This window comes from Phacochoerus africanus, chromosome 9, assembly GCF_016906955.1.
Source record: "Phacochoerus africanus isolate WHEZ1 chromosome 9, ROS_Pafr_v1, whole genome shotgun sequence".
Classification (NCBI taxonomy): Eukaryota; Metazoa; Chordata; class Mammalia; order Artiodactyla; family Suidae; genus Phacochoerus; species Phacochoerus africanus.
The window spans coordinates 27,561,547-27,577,762 of NC_062552.1; positions in this window are offsets into that span (position 1 = coordinate 27,561,547).

A 16,216-nucleotide genomic window follows, 5' to 3' on the forward strand; every position below is an offset into this window, starting at 1 on the left:
AAAATGAAAAGGCAGGAAACAGACTGGAAGAAAATATTTGCAAAATACTTATCAGATAAATAACTGGTATTCAACAACATTTATAAAACAGTCTCATGACTCAATAAGATAATCAGTCCAAAGAAAAATGGGCAAAAGACTCTTCACCAAATATGACCTACAACTAACCAATAAAGAGATATTTAATATTATTAGTCATTATGGAAACGCAAATGAAAACCATAATGAGATACTATTACATAACCTCTAGAGTGGCTAAAATCAAAATGATAAGACAATACAGATTAGCAAACCAATTCTGTAAAAAATTTAGTAAGCTTTTACTCAACTGGCTTCCAGTTTCTAGTGCCAGTAGGTACACCAAAAATATTTTTCTTAGACAGGACTCATGAATCTGATTTATTTGTTTGCTTCCTTGCCCCATATCTTTTTTTCTCAACGTAATTACGGCTGCCTTGGGACCACCTCTACGAAACATGTCACTGTTCCACTGTTGGACTGCAAATAAGTCACCAACGCTAGCTGCATTTTCTTTTTGCATTTCCACTAACAAATTCCCCCTCCTTATATGTAGAGATTCTATGGACCATATTTCCATTATCTGCCTATTTTGTTAATGAAGTCCTTGGAGTATTAATTAAGCATCACCTCATAAAAGCATTTTTCCTAACAAACAACCTAAAATAGATTTTCATTCAGTTTGCTCTATGACCCTGTTTATCTTTCTCAGCATTTCCATACTCTCCCAGTTTCTTGCCTCCCCATGGGATACACAGGGCACTAGTGAAGTGGCAAGCACAGTGTCCAGCATGTAAGAGGTGCTCAAAATTTATGAACTGAATTCATGTATGGATAAATGAGCAAGAGGGTGCTTGAGGTAAAACATGTAACACTGTGTTCCAGATGATAGTTTTTAATGCCTCTTGGGCCTTTACTCTGTAAATGGTTCACAAAGAACAGTGCATGCAAAAAAAAAAAAAAAAAGACAGAAAATTTTACCAGTCTCAAAGTTGTGCACTTAATTTTCTGAGTCAGGCTGGAACACTTGACATGGAGCAGAACACCCTCTCAGTAAAGGTAAGACATTAAGCCAATGAGCATCTTGCCCCTAAAACCTGCCTGGGTAACTCATTCCAAATGGAACTCAAGAGTCTCCTTAATTTGTTCCTTCTAGTTCACCACCCCTCCTTGATAGTTGAGTGGAATCTGAAAAAATGCTTCACTGCCAACATGGCAAGGAACCCAGGAGTGGCCTTCCTTCATATGGAAATCTGGCAGAAACATGTGAACTTAACCTCACAGTGTTCAGGCTGCTGTCAGAATTAATAATGGAGCAAAACTCAAGCAATTGAAAGATACCAAATTGAAAAACCATATGGTACTTCTATGAAGGTAAAAATACGTACAGAGATGTGCTTACATTTTAGCAAGTTAAGTAGAACAGAAAGGTTAGCATAAGATCTCAAGTCAGAGGAAGGCAAACACTGCATGGCATCACTTATATGTGAAATGCAAAAGAAAAAAAATAATTCAATGTATATAAACAGTAGAAAAAGTAGTTACCAGGGTCTGGGTGGGTAAGAGAAATAAGGAAATGGTGGGGAAAAAAAAATACCAAAGTTTCAGCTATAGGGTGAATAAGAGATGAAGACGATCTGAGTGTACATTAGTGTATAACGTGGCAACTCTAGTTGATAACACGCATTATATAATTGAACTTAAATGTTCTCACCAAAAACAAACAAAATACTTAGTTTATAACATTTAAAAACTGGAAATAGGAGTTCCATTTTGGCGCAGTGGTTAACGAATCCGACTAGGAACCATAAGGTTGAGGGTTCAATCCCTGGCCTTGCTCAGTGGGTTAAGGATCCAGCATAGCCGTGAGCTGTGGTGTAGGTCGCAGATGCGGCTTGGATCCTGCGTTGCTGTGGCTCTGCTGTAGGCCGGCAGCTACAGCTCTGATTAGACCCCTAGCCTGGGAAACCCCATATGCCATGCGTGCAGCCCTAGAAAAGACAAAAAAAAAAAAGATAAAAACTGGAAATATCATCTAGAGAGAAATGGATAAAATGTGATATATTTATACAATTGAAAACTGTAGCAACTAAAAATTTATAAAGGAATAAACTGTTGCCTGTAATGTGGAAAAATCTCACAGCCATCATGTTAAACAGAAGAGTCCAGACATGAGTAGTTACCTAAAGTTCAAATACAGTCAAACAAATCTATGGTGATGGAGTATTTGGGGGTATTGAATTCGAAGTTACCAGGGGCTGGGTAGGTGGGGGAAACAGGGAAATGTTGGGAAAAGGAAACATTGTTTCAGTTATAGGATCAATAAGTGGTGAACAACCTTCTAGCGTCTAATAGTTCTCTGATCCTGTTCTTTATTAGCCTGAATGTAAAATTCACCAAGCTATACATTTAACATTTATACATTTCACTATAGATAGGACATACCTTAATGAAAATATATTTTATCCATAGATGAAAGAGTACATATATTAACCAACAATTTCCTGTTAATGCTGTATTCAGGTTAATTTGTACTGCCACGAGCCCTTTCTATCTATGTTTCATAAGCACTACCCATTTTTCCTCCTTTTACCCAGTTAAGTGTAGGACATCTACTTATAAATTGTCCTTCTGCTATTTCATTACCAAGTTCTGTTTTCTCTGGGAACTTCTTTCCAATTCTGAACAACCTAAGGAGCATTTAAAGTGTTGAATAGTCTGAATAAATTTGCCTAAACCAAGGCATCGCTTTGAAGTTCAAAATCCATTTGAACCATCAAGCAGCTCCATGCCAACCAAGGAGTGTGATGTAAATTATAGCAGAAATGGCAATCAAATTCATAGTGAAGTAATATGCTAGAGAGAAAATGAATCTAATAATATCTTTTCCTTTCTTTCTTCCATAAGTACGAGATTAAAATGATCACTAATACCTCCAATACTTATATCCTCTCATACCTGGAGAGGAAATCATCAAGGCTGGCACAGGCTTTACATATCAGTATGAGAGCTGTGCGGTTTGCCATTACTGAATTGAAGACAAATGTATAGAAACGAGAAAGACTAATACTCTTTGAGAAGGTTACCAAAAAAAACATAATTTGGAAGCACTGATTAAATTATAATCCATATTATAGAGCAAAATTGTTGTCTTGGTCAGATCCAGCTGCTAAAACAAGATACCATAGATTGGCTGGTTTATTTCTCACAGGTCTGGAGGCTGGAAGCCCAAGATTAGGATGCTGGCATGGTTGGGTTCTCTGCATTAGAGCCATGTGCTTGTGGAGAATAAGAGAGCTCTCCATCTTTTCATAAAACTACCCAACCTATCAGATTCAGACCCCTGCTGTAGAACCTTACTTAGCCTTAATTAAAGCCTAAAAATCCTATCTCTAAATATAGCACTTTGGGGGTTAGGACTTCAACATATGAATTTTGAGGGCACATAAATCAGTTTATGGCAATAGTCTAGTAGTTAAATGCGGGAGCTTTGTAGTTATAATAACATATAATAACACATAATTATGATATAATAATTATAATAATAAATTTAAATCTCAGATCCACCACCTCCTGTGTGATCTTAAATCTCTATGATACACTTTTCTCACCTGTAAATCAGATAGTTGTACTAACCTTGTAGAATTACCATCATAATTAAATGAGTAGAAGATATCTAGAACAATGCATAGCAGATGGTAATTTTGTCAAGATATAATTGATATATAACATTGCAGTTTTTTAGGTTGCAAAGTGATTTGATATAAATATATACTGCAAAATGATTACTGCAATAAGTTTAGCCAACACCCATCATCACACAGTTACTCGTAAGATCTAGTGAGATCTATTCTCTTAGCAACTTTCAGTATACAATAAAATATTGTTAACTAGGAATTCCTGTTGTGGCGCAGTGGTTAACGAATCCGACTAGGAACCATGAGGTTGTGTGTTCGATTCCTGGCCTTGCTCAGTGGGTTAAGACCCGGCATTGCTGTGAGCTGTGGTGTGGGTCGAAGATGCTGCTCGGATCCTGAGTTGCTATGGCTCTGGCATAGGCCAGTGGCTACAGCTCCGATTAGACCCCTAGCCGGGGAACCTCCATATGCCGCAGGTGCGGCTCAAGAAAAGGCAAAAAACCAAAAAAAAAAAAATTTAACTATTGTCACCATGCTATATAGTACATTCCTAGGACTTATTTATCTTGTAACTGGAAGTTTGTACCTTTTAACCACCTTCATCCATTTTGCCCACCCCTACACCCTGCCCCTGGGAACCACCAACCTGTTCTATGTATCTATGAATTTGTTTCTGTTTTTTAGATTCCACATGTGAGATAATACAATATTTGCCTTTCTCTATCTGATATTTCATTTAACATAATTCCTTCAAGGTGCATCTATATTGTTGAAAACAATAAGAGTGCCTTCTTTTTATTCCTGAATAGTATCCCATTACATATGTATGTGTGTGGGGGGGGGGTTGTTTCTATGCCTTGGCTACTGTAAATAAAGCTGCAATGAACACAGGTGGTACAGTATCATTTTGAGCTAGATAGTAATTTTTAAATAAATATTAGCTGTTATTATAACCAGTGGTATCATAAGATTAATTCTCCACTATATAGGAGAATCTTTTAAAAAATAGTTTTGATTAGTCCATGCACCATGGAATAGAATTTGTTTTGAAGAATTTATGTTGTAAAAATTCAAAGAAACTAACAGCAGTGGTTTCTCAATTTTACAGCAACATCTGGAAATTTGATATAAATGCAAACTCTTGAGGCTCATTCCAGATAGAATGAAGCAGATCTCTGGGGGCGAGACTCAATAATCACTGTTTTAACAAGCCCTCAGGTAAGAAGCCCTCCTTTCATACACACTCTAATGTTTGAGAATCACTACAAGAAAAGTAAAGTCGCCTTGTCGAGGAGGCAGCCTTCATAGAGAGGCATTCTTTGGTGAACTGGAACATTGAGCCTTCTATTACTTTCACTGCTTAATAAATCATATTAAAATGCATGTTTTACTATAAATACAAAAATGGTAAGCTACAAAATAATTGACATAATTTTATGCCAAGGATGAATAGGAGAAAAATGTCTATAAGCAAAAATAAAATAAAAATAAAACACAGTGGGTTTATTTAGCATAAAGCCTTTTAAGTTAAATCTACTTCAGAGACAGCAGTGTGAATTCTGGTATCTCCGCTAACAAAATTTCCAGGATTTTTCTTTTTCTAAAAAAAGTCAAATGAGGAGCTATACTGCTCTAGAATTTATGCAAAACATTTGTGTTCTAGGCTAAGCCCTCAAGAGCCGCTTCATTTGATAACATAATTGTGCAAGCACCTGCTTGAGAACCAGACACACTTTTGCATCATCTTACTTTATCTCAGCCTTTGGCTTTGCAAATGAGCGTCACTCTATTTTAATAGGGCATTATGTCATTTTTCCCTGGATTTAGTATCCACTGGAAGTATTAAACGAGAGAGAGCTGGCTGGAGTCCAATTTATCATCCATAGCAACATCTCCAAGGCATTAAAAATAATAAAGAAGGAATCAAGTCCATGAGCCTGTTTCACAGATGAAGAGATGAAGTGGATCAAAGACTGCAGGCGTCTCTAATTTGTCACAAGTGAACATGAAAGTCGAGAAGAAGTGGTCATCATACCTGTTAGTCCTATCCAGTTATTCATCAGAAAGCCCTTTCATGGCCAGCATATCAAGAAGCCCCACTGGTGTCCTTCAGGGATGTGCCAGAGAAAACCCTTCACCATTCACTCAACCTCAGGATTTATTTCTCTATTATCATGCATAAGCTAAGGCCATGATCTCACACACACACACACACACACACACACACACACACACAATTAGGGGTAGGGGATAATTGAGTGAATGGGTGAAAGGGGAGAGGAAGCGTTAAGGGGAGAAAAGTGAAGGTGAATGGAAATCTTTAACATCAAACATCCTCAATGTTCTAGAATTCACGAAATGCTTTATTTTGTTTAGTTGTGATGGAATCTTCAGGCCATAGACTAATTGAACAAATAGATTTTAGTTTCTACCCATCCAATGACGAGAGGCAAAGAGCAGCCAAATATAATGCTATGTGGGGAACAAAGGTTCAAGAAAGACGTGGTTAGAAGTTCCCGTCTTGGCTCAGTGGTTAATGAATCTGACCAGGAACCATAAGGTCGCCGGTTCAATCCCTGGCCTCTCTCAGTGGGTTAAGGATCTGGCATTGCTGTGAGCTGTGGTGTAGGTCGCAGATGCGGCTCAGATCCCATGTTGCTGTGGCTCTGGCGTAGGCTGGTGGCTACAGCTCTAAACAGACCCCTGGCCTGGGAACCTCCATCTGCCACAGGAGCGGCCCCAGAAAAGGCAAAAAGACAAAAAAAAAAAAAAGACGTGGTTATTAATTGGATAAGCATAATATCAAGACACACACACACTCCACCAGCGACTAAGGGGTATAAACTGGATTCCTATAATAAATGCAAAAGTCCACTTTCAGGCTTGAGTTACCATTTTCCTGTTACTATCCATTCAGTGACTGGTTTGCAAGGTCCAGGTAATGAGCTACTCTACAAGTGTTTAATTACTATTTTGTTGCCAGTGGAACTGAGGTTAATGGCTTATTAAAAGTGTGTTAAGTCAGTAGTTGACTAAAAATAGAGCATAGATTTAAACATTTAAACATTTAAAACATTTAAGCATTGCACTGAAACATTTGCACCAGAGATTGAGGTCTTTTGTCATGCTAGTGGGTTTATCATTCTAACCATCCTAGTGCTAAAGTCCTGTCCTTGAAACAGGAGATTTTTTTCAGTAAGAGTCCCTAACTATAATTGTCACATATAAACCAGAATGGCTTGCTTTAGGTTACAGTTTAACACACAAAAATATCATTTTAGATGTTAACTCACAAGAAAGCAATTCATGGTTGAAGTAAAATTGCTCACAGTCTATCAGTTTACAATAGATGATTTGATTTTAATTAACTAAAGTTCTTGGTAACATACCAAAGACTTAAAAATAGGTCTTTCAATTTTTAAATACAAAGGAATCTGAAATGTCAAGAACAATCCTTTGTGAAACTCAAATTCCTTTTGAAAATTTTACTGTTGAAAAATACTGCTATGGGAGTTAACTCATTCCCAAAGAAACCACTTTGCCCCTTAAAATTGCAGACTCTGCCATAAATATTTATAATTTGAAAAGTTAGATTTCCATTTTATTATATAAGATATATATATATATAGTCTTTCTGCCATTTCTAGGGCAACTCCCACAGCATATGGAGGTTCCCAGGCTAGGGGTCGAGTCGGAGCTGGAGCCACTGGCCTACACCACAGCCACAGCAACGCGGGATCCGAGCCGCATCTGCAACCTACACCACAGCTCACGGCAACGCCAGATCCTTAACCCACTGAGTAAGGCCAGGGATCGAACTCGAAACCTCATGGTTCCTAGTCAGATTCGTTAACCACTGAGCCTATAACATATAATTTTAAGCAAAAGTTTTAACTTTTTAGAAAAATGTCAAGGGAGATTTTATATATAGAAAGTAAAACATTTTAAGGGGAAGAAGTTTTAATAATACAATTTAATTAGCAATTGATGATTTGTTGAATATTCTATTTTATTTTATTTTGTTTTGTTTTATTTTTGTATTATTTTTGCCACAACCACATAATATTATGCTTAGATTTGTGGGAGGAGATTTCCATGTGTACATAACCAGTGGTATGCTTTCAGGCCTTTGGAGACCCCCTTATCCCATATTTATGACATTTTATCCATTCTCTTATGTGTAAAATTGCACATTCAGATTATCAGTTTTTAGCTTAAAAAGTTGATTCCTTTAAAAAACGGGTCCTGTTGTGAATTCCAAGTTTTTAACTGTTTGACAGGCATTTACACAAATTCTGCTAATGTATCCCTGAAATACTTAGGAAGTTACGCACACCGCATGAAAGGTGGAGTGGGGCCATCCACTGAATCACATAATCATGGCAATATTTCGCTTAGATGTAAAGTCAATAGAACTGGCCTGAAAAGCGCACAAGCAGAAGAAATTGTAATACGCCAGGAACTCTGTTCCTTTAAAATATTCTGAAAGATCCTGTCTACTTCCCTCTTTTTTGAATTCTTGTTCAGCTAAACAAAGAAGCCAACCATCTTTTCGCTTTACAGCGACATGTTTTTGGAACCTGGTGGACTCTTCCCCTTTTTATAATTCCACCAAATCTTCTCTTCTATGCCATTGAGAGAGAAATGCTTGGGAAAACAACACAGAACAAGGAGACAGCTTGGTGGGGAGTTGACTGGAATTGGTAAATTGCTTAATGGGAATCACCGTTGCTGAAGCTCAAGGTAGACTTGGCAAGAAAGAGGAAAATTCCTAAATGCAGGGCATTCTGAGAAGTAAAGTTATTATATACTTCTTTCTTTTCTCTCTGCTTTCTGGAAATGAGGATAGGTGAAGGTCCCATTTAGTCCAAGACAGATGCCAGAGAAGAAAGCCTTTTGGATTCAGGAAATTGGCTGAGTTGGCATTTTTAAAGTTCATATGTTCTTAAAAAAAAAAAAACTGCTATGGATATTGGATATTTCATAAAAGTACAAGTAAAATATAGAGTCCTGTGCTCAAGTGACTGAAAAAATAGGGTAAAAGCATATATTTTTTCATTTATTTTATTGAAGTGTTAGCAAAGTGATTCAATTATATTCTTATTCATATTCTTTTCCATATTCTTTTCCCTTATGGTTTTTTAGAGGATATTGAATTTAGTTCCCTGTGCTATACAATAGGACCTTGTTGTTTATCCATTCTATGTATTAATAGTTTGCATCTCCTAACCCCAAACTCCCAGTCCATCCCACTTCCTCCCCCTCCCCCCAGGCAACCACAATTCTACTCTCTAGATCTGTGAGTCTATTTCTGTTTTGTAGATAAGTTCATTGTGTCATATTTTAGATTCCATATATAAGTGATATCACATGGTATTTGTCTTTCTGTTTCTGACTTAATTCACTTAAGTATGATCATTTCCAGGTCCATCAATGTTGTAAAAAGTGGTTTTCTTAACTCAGGTTTTCTCAGAATTTTTTATCCCAGTATTCATTGTAATGAGGATCATGAGGTCAGTAAGCTGCATGGTTTGCAGCATTTACAAAAAGTATGCCATAAACTATACCACTTCCCATTTCAGGACATCCTGTGAGATGAGAATTCTCAAAAGAAGATATAATTATTAAAACTACATATGTTGGCCTACCCATATCTATTAGTCTAAGAATCTATTAGTCTAAGAATGTATACAAGTGAGGCTCTGAAAATAAAGGTTTGTTGTATAAATGAGTGAAATGGCACAGGCAAGCCTTTGGTAAGAGAGACAAACTGGCAACAAACCACTGTTTTCATGGCTTTCATGGTAAACCAATCTTCTCTTACTAATAACTGGCCAATCCCTTCCCAACAGCCTTGGCAGTCCCCTCTAGTTTCTGGGCTAAATTCAGGAAGAGCTAGTATACATATCTTGATTAATTAGCACCCCCCACATTGGGCTGGGATCTTGGCACCTAGCCAGTGCTGCAACCCCTGACATCTGCGTGGGGTTAACTTGGGCCAAAAGACCTGTCCAATCATATGTCCAGTTAGAGCCTATCTTAGCCGATCCTGCTGTCCTGACCCAGGGGCTATTGGAAAATAAAACTGAGCAAGACTGAAACCCTGATGGGCAATTTCATACTTGGGAAATAAAATTACAGAGTAAAGGGAAAAATATAAGCATCATTCTAAAAATGCAGAGGAGAAGCAAATCTCTGAAAAAGACCATCTGAAGGAAGCACAAGAGTTTAGAAAAAAGTTGGGTGAGCACACAAGAATTTCAGAAGATCTTACTTGCCTTGGTAAAAACAGAAATCCCTAAGAAGTGAAAATGTCTGAGCAAGGGAAGAAGCAGGATGAGATAAACAGTGAAAGAGTGTCAAGGAAAAAAATATAATAGCATAATTCATATATACAGAGGAAAGAGTAAAAAACAGAATTAATGCTATAGAAATTTAAATGTTTGATGTGAAAGTCAAAAGTACAAAGCGATGAAAAGGAAAATATGGTATTTATGTAAGATAGAAGAATGTGGCTGAAGCCCAAGCCCTCTCACATCTTCCCTCTATGCCCTTTGGAATTCATGGTCAGTTACCAGCATCCTTTCTATATTCATTCCCTACTGAAATTTTTCCTGAGGGTGACACTTAACAACTCTCTTATGTCAAGGCTGTTTCATTCATGCACCATGTATCCCAGTGCTTAGCGCTAAGTCAAGTTTCTCTTTGTTCTCCATTGCTGTTTTCAAACCATATTTAGTTATTTTTCTTTCACAAATATCAAACTCTTCAAAAGTCGTATTTTGGAATTCATTTGCTACCTTCTCTTATGTGACATCTACATATATATATATATATATATATATTTTTTTTTTTTTACAGGATTGTGTCTTCCTCTTCACCAAGGTTTCCGCAATTATTTTTGATACTGACTACACTCATTTGGAAAATTCTTTTGGATTTTAAGTTCATTTTTTTTTATTTTGCTTTTTAGGGCCACACCCACAGCCCCATGGCATATGGAGGTTCCCAGGCTGGGGGTGGAAGAGGAGCTACAGCTGCTGTAGCATAATGCACAAATTTGGGACACAGTTTGAAGACAGGGCTGAAGAAACTTGCCATTGAGTTTACCATGGGGTTTGATCCACACCACACCATCCATGTGGGATCCGAGCTGTGTCTGCGACTCACACCACAGCCAACAGCAATGCTGGGTCCCCAACCCACTGAGTGAGGGCAGGGATAGAACCTGCATCCTCATGGATACTAGTCAGATTTGTCTCTGCTGTGCCACAGGGGGAACTTCTTGGATTTTAAGTTCTTTGAACTTCCAAGATCCAGTCATAATTTTTTTGTATCTTATGTTGGCTAAACATGTGGTCATTGCCTTGATTTGGTTAGAGCAACTGTCCCACATTCAAAATCACAGTAAGTACCCCTTTTTCTGATGACCACTTCTGATTTTTCCAGTTCACCCATCCTGGAATATCTGTGCCAACAATCTTTCAAGAACCCTGAAAACTCCAATCTATTAACCCAGCTACACTTTCAGTATTAGTAATGTTCCTCATCTCATCTGCCATTGCACACTATACTCTCCCAGACTCCAGAGCTCTTGACTCTCCATCCACCCAAACATTCCTCTCTGTTCTCCACTATTTACCCCTTTGTACAAATAAACCACCCCATAGCAATTTAAAAAATTTTTCATCAAGCCCCATGGTCAACTCAATGTCAAGTTTCTTCAGTCCTATCTTCAAACTGTGTCCCAAATCTGTGCATTACACTCTCTTGCCTACCACCTCCCTGGTTCAAACTACCATTATTCCTCCCTTGCACTGCAATTTGAGATTCCCTAACTCCACCTCCTACTTCTTTCCTGCCTCTTTATAATCATTCGTGTTATGGTATCAATGATGAATGTTTAGAAAATATAGACGAAATCATATCATTCCACTTTGTAAAACGCTTCAATGGCTTTCTATTTCAAACTTTGTCTGTAGGTCCCTTTAGATCCTTTATGACCTGGACCCATCCTCTCCCTCAGACCTCAGCTCCTACTAAATGATGTCACATTCACTATGCCTGACACCTTTCAGCTTTCTTTTATTTATTTGGACAGTTGCCACAACCTTCATGCCTCCATATAAATGTCACCTTTCAAAAGGCTTTTTCTTACAATGCTGTTTAAAATTGACCATCTTTTCCCTCTTTTCTCATCATCCCTTCTGTCAGCTTACCCTGTTCTTCTCTTCCATGTTTATGGTTCATATATTTCTTTTTTTTTTTGGTCTTTTTTTGTTGTTGTTGTTATTGTTGTTGTTGTTGTTGCTATTTCTTGGGCCACTCCTGCGGCATATGGAGGTTCCCAGGCTAGGGGTTGAATCGGAGCTGGAGCCACCGGCCTATGCCAGAGCCACAGCAACGCGGGATCCGAGCCACGTCTGCAACCTACACCACAGCTCACGGCAACGTCGGATCGTTAACCCACTGAGCAAGAGCAGGGACCGAACCCACAACCTCATGGTTCCTAGTCAGATTCGTTAACCACTGCGCCATGACAGGAACTCCCTTGAAGTATAAATATAAAGCTCCACTACAACAAGATCTTTCTGTCTTGCACACCATGGCATCTCCAACAGGCAGAAAAGTGCCCGGTATGGAGTGACTGCTATTTAGTAAGAAGCCAGGAAAATTAAACTATAATAAATATAAATAGAAAAGCCTTGTCAGAGATGAAAATTTATCTGAGTGTTCATATTTAAATATTCAATTATATTAAGAAAAGCCCTCGACCTAGTCAGAACAAATTTTTGAAAAAGTTGTAAAGGATAAAGGTAGGTATTCTACAGACTTTACAACTGCAACAATAGGAGCCCAAGGACAGTGGAACTATGGAAAGGGAAGGCTGTCATTTTGAGACATTTATATCCAGCTTTATTTTCTTCCATATGGAATGCTGCTAAGAGACACTCTCAGGTGTGTTAATAGCTTAAGAAGTTTACCATCAACTCTTTTTGGATTAAAGTAAGATAATAGAAAAAAATAAAACTTTTAAAAGGAACCAAAGTAAGATTTTTTTTTTAACTTTAAAAGCAGCACAGGTGAGCTACATGGTGTTAGGTATATGTAGACTTACAAAATATGGCTCAGAGTGTTTATATTAGCACTTTAATTTTTCCTACAAGCTCTTTTGCATACTAGGAATTATATTTCTCATTCCACATGGTTAAGATTTTAAATGAAATATCTTGCCAACCATGATAACCAATTAAAACAATAATTGATTCTATTCCATTCCAAACTTGTTGCAATATTTTTCCCATTATGATACTGTGTGGGGAGAGATGTAAGTAAAATCAATCTCTTGCTCCACATGGGAAGGGATTCATAAGCTCTATAATGGCAATTTTCATTACCTGAAAACTTCAGTAATAATTTTCATTATCTTTGAATGACCTCAAACACTGTTTTATTTTTTAACTGAGAAAGGATAATAAATCACCCTGTGCCAGATGCTGTCATCAACAAGCCTTCATTTATGTCACTTGCTATGTCATTAACTATATAAATGTTCCTTCATTAGCAATACTGAGTGGAAAGTGATATTGGCTATGTTAAATATACACAAAGACAAAAAGGCTGCAAGCAAATTAGCCAAAAGAGTAATGTTGTTGTTAAATGACAAAATTATGCATGGTTTTCCTCTTTACACGTTTCTGAACTTTTAAAATATTCTGCGACTCTCATTGTGTTTATGATCAGTTGGAAGTCTTTATAGATGGTACAATATGAGGCATCCTATGTGATCATAATTATGTAGAAAAATGCATAGCAAGGGACTTGAAAGAAGAGAAACAATACTGTTAATGTTAGTCATCTCTGGTTGTATAAAAAGAGGTGATTTATATTCTTCCTTTTATCTAATTTTTATACTTTTTTTTTTCAAAATGAACATGTATTAACTTTATAATAGGAATGAACAAACCTTGATTTTAAAACCATGTGTTCCCTGGAAAAGTTACCATATCAAGCTGCAATCAGCCTTACATCCCAGTGTGAAATAAAAAATGGGGCTATTACAAGTGGAAGTGGGTGGTAAGGAGGAAAAAAGAGTAGGAGGGTGAGAGGGCATGAAGGTGCAGGAAAATGCTATAAAGTAGGGAAGGAACGATAATAAATATACCTATCTGATATAAACCCATTCCACAGAGATATTATACTTTTAAACAAAGTTGAGCTATTTATTTACTTAAGGCTGACTGAACGTTGCTAAAGACAAAACAACATGAACTGCAACATTAAAAGACTGACATTTTTAACATTAAAGGTAGAGTTTACAGCCATCCATTCATTTATTCATTCATCCCCCAAGTATTTATTTAACATTGACTGCTAGGTCCTGGAGTACAACACTGAATAGAATACATGCAGTTTTCAAAAGCTAGTGCATGTGTATGAAAGGGCTGGATAATAAAAGATAAACGCACAATCAAGATAATTTTAAATATGAATAAATGCTATGAAAACAGTAAAACGGGCAATTGAGAAAATGGGGGAAATTGGAATTTGATAGGAATCTTGGGACTCTGTACAAAATGCCTGACTTAAATGTTTAACAAACATCAATTTAGTGAGATTTTATGTTCAATACATTGTTTTCAGTGAGAAGAAGAATAAGAAAAACTTACTGTTTTTGGGGGGACAGACAAACTAGTGGATTTACAGGGCATCTATTTTTTTTAACGTGATAGTTCTCAAAATGTGGTCCTCAGACCAGCAGCATCAGAGTCTCCAAGTAAGAAACAATGCCTAGGGCTTCACCCAGACCTACTGAATCAGAAATTTGGGGGGTGGCCCAGGTATGGGTGTTTTAACAGCCCTCTAGGTGATTTTGATGCATGCTAAAGTTTGAGAAACACCACCTTCTTTCCTGCTCCGTTTTGAATCTGCTAATTAGATCCAATTTTTTCAGCTAACTGAAAATTACTTACAATTTAAATATGTTCCCTTTCTCTCTCTTTATCTAGGACTTCTCAGAAAGTCATAGATACTGCATATTGGCTCAAACAGTCTAAAAATCTCTTCTCTGAATCCATAGGGAAGAGCACAGACTTCCTTTTCACAGATGACTCTGCAAAGTGACTGATTACCATGCTGCAAGAGAGGCCATGCAGGAGAGGCGAACCGCCCCACGTAGTCTCAGCACACTGACTGCTGGAAGGAAAAAGAAAGAATATTTTCTTTTTTGAGAAGCCCCAAACTAAGAAGAGCACTAGATGCTCTCTGTTTCTATGAACAAGCGTGGCTCTTTATATGATGAGAATGAATTGATCTCATGACAAATGGCTTGTTCTGGTAGTTTGTTGGCCCTTAGAGAAAAGCTGTGGAAAGTGAAAAGGTAAAAGAAAATATAATTTTCATGACCACAAGTAACTCATGGGGAAAATTCACTAGAATGTTGACAGAGCAAACTCTAATAATCAATAGTTACCATATTGAATATACATATATATTGTGTGTGTGTATGTATATATACACACACATTGTGTACTATATATATATATATATATATATATATATATATATAATGTACATATATATCTTTACAGATTTCACTTCCCCTAAAGAGACTTCCATATTCTTTATACTGTTATGACAGGAACAGGTAAGAAAATGCTGCTTCCTCTCTCCTTACGACACCATCATGTCAGTAACGCTACCATCAATTTTCCAAATCGTCAATGAAGTAGAGTCGGGTTGGGCTGCACCCCCACAGGACTGCAAGCTGTAGAGTTGCCCAGCGTCCAGACTGAAGAAACCCCCCAGAGACAGGGACAGAGATATGGGTGATTTCTAGGACAGAGGAACTTACGCAAAGGGTCTGGAGCTGCAAGCTATTGTGCCACAGACAACTGGCAGGACACACGGGGTGGGGAAGAAGGCTGCATTTGTATGGGAATTGGCTATATAAACCCTATAACTAAGAGGATTGCAGAGTCATGTAAGGAAGCAGGGGATTCACAGAGAACAAGAGAACAGCCGTCTTGAGTGGCCTAACTGGTGGTGTGCCATTCTCCCCAGTCTTATGATTTTAAGAAAAGAAAGAGAAGAGTTCCACAGTGGCTCAGTGGGTTAAGAACCCAGTGCTGTCTCCATGAGGATGCGGGTTCAATCCCTGGCCTCGCTCAGTGGGTTAAGGATCTGATGTTCCCATAAGCTTCGGCATAGGTTGCAGATGTGGCTCAGACAAGGTGCTGCTGTGGCTGTGGTGTAGGCCTCAACTGCAGCTCTGATTCGATCCCTAGCCTGGGAACGTCCATATGCCACAGGTGTGCTGTCAAAACAAACAAAAAAAAAACATGTTCTATGTTTCTAGATCTAAAACACATGTAAATGAAAAGGGCTACAAATAATAAAACTCTAGGAAATTCGATTCACTAGGCATAACCACATTTGCTGGATTTGTAAACCCAACAACCATTTATCCCACAGAACAATTCTTTAAAATTGATGTATAAATTAAACTCAGCATCATACTAGTTTCTTATTCCATTATTTTCAACATCTATACAGTTCTG